This window comes from Saprolegnia parasitica, assembly GCF_000151545.1.
Source record: "Saprolegnia parasitica CBS 223.65 unplaced genomic scaffold supercont2.12, whole genome shotgun sequence".
In the NCBI taxonomy this organism is placed as follows: Eukaryota; Oomycota; class Saprolegniomycetes; order Saprolegniales; family Saprolegniaceae; genus Saprolegnia; species Saprolegnia parasitica.
The window spans coordinates 566,543-567,988 of NW_012156406.1; positions in this window are offsets into that span (position 1 = coordinate 566,543).

Sequence of the window (1,446 nt, forward strand, 5' to 3'; positions counted from 1 at the left end):
ACTTGCGTCAGCAGCAATGGCGCCGTGTTGAGCATCCAAATCGCCGTGACGCTCCGTAGCAGGATAAAACTGCGCCCGGCCCAGACGTGGCCCACGACCCGGTTCAGCTCAAAGAGGTTGTTGGCTTCCATGCCGACGCCGCGCGTACCGAGGATGTAGACAGCCAGGATGCACGTGACACCAATGAGAATCGAAGTAATGTACACCGTCGAGCCAAGCACCACGAGCGAAGCACTTGTGGGAATCTCGTATGGGTCTGGGGTCAGCGCCAAGGCGGGGTACGCGGTCGCGATCGTCGTAATACTCCCAGTGTCACCTTGAAAGGAGACGACTTCGCGGCCGCCATTCAACCACTCGAAGAGGAAAAGCCAGCCGTAAAAGGTCCAGAGACGCTCGCTGGGCTCGAGGAGGTTGATCTGATACAACTGCGTGTCGACATCCGTTGTATGAGAATAGTATTGGATCATTTGAATGTCAAGAGCCATAAGATCCACAATGCTGGCTTGAAAGAGCAGTGTCAGAGAGGAGAAGGAGTCGTTCATGTGCTGCTCCAAGAAGGCGACGAGCGTGTTGAGCGTCGGCGCGCAGGTCGCCCCCGCACACGCGTCCAAGCGACACAAGGCGCTTGCGTCTGCGCTGACCATCGGGCCGTGGGATGTATTAAAAGCAAGAAGAGCAAAGAAGAGCTCTGCTGTCGAAGGCAGCAGCGTCTCGAGGAAGAGAGCATGGCACGCATTCGCCTCGCCAAAGCTGTTGAGAAGACCGTAGCTCGCAGGTTCCAGAGGGACGTCGTTGCCGCACATAAAACCGCCACCACTTAATTTGCGTCAGCGGATTGATGAGCAAGGCGGGTGGCACCGCGCAGACGCGGGACCTTGCTGGCACCGACAGAACAGTAGCCTGTGCGACATGGTCCAACGCCATGAGCGTGTTGAAGCTGGCGAGGAATGCAGCATAGACAGCAACGGCCGATGCAGGAGGTGCCACGTAGTGCATATCAACTGCACCAAACGGCCCGATCGTCGCCTGTAGCACGATCAAACCAGGTGTCAATGGCTGGGGAAGGGTTAGGTTTTGGAACAAGACGTCTTGACTCGAGGCATTCGTAAACGCAAAGCGAGGACTCGATGCGAGGAGACTGTAGCCTCCAATCAATGACGTGTTGGTAGCAATGGCCCAGAGATCGCTCGCGAACGCCCAGTACATTCGGTGGGATGTCTGCTGCAGAAGATGAAAGCTGGCATCCGACCGACTCAGCGTCAGCGACGACGTGTAGCCTAGCGCAGATGTGATTGAGAAGGTGTCGACCATGCCAATCGTCTTCTAGTTTTGCCACTGCAGCTGGAATCGAGTTAAGTTGTAGCGACGCCAGAGAGCCACTTCGTCATTGACCGAATTGGTGTTGAGTTTGAGATTCGTGAGCCACTGCTGACCACGTTGCGAGGT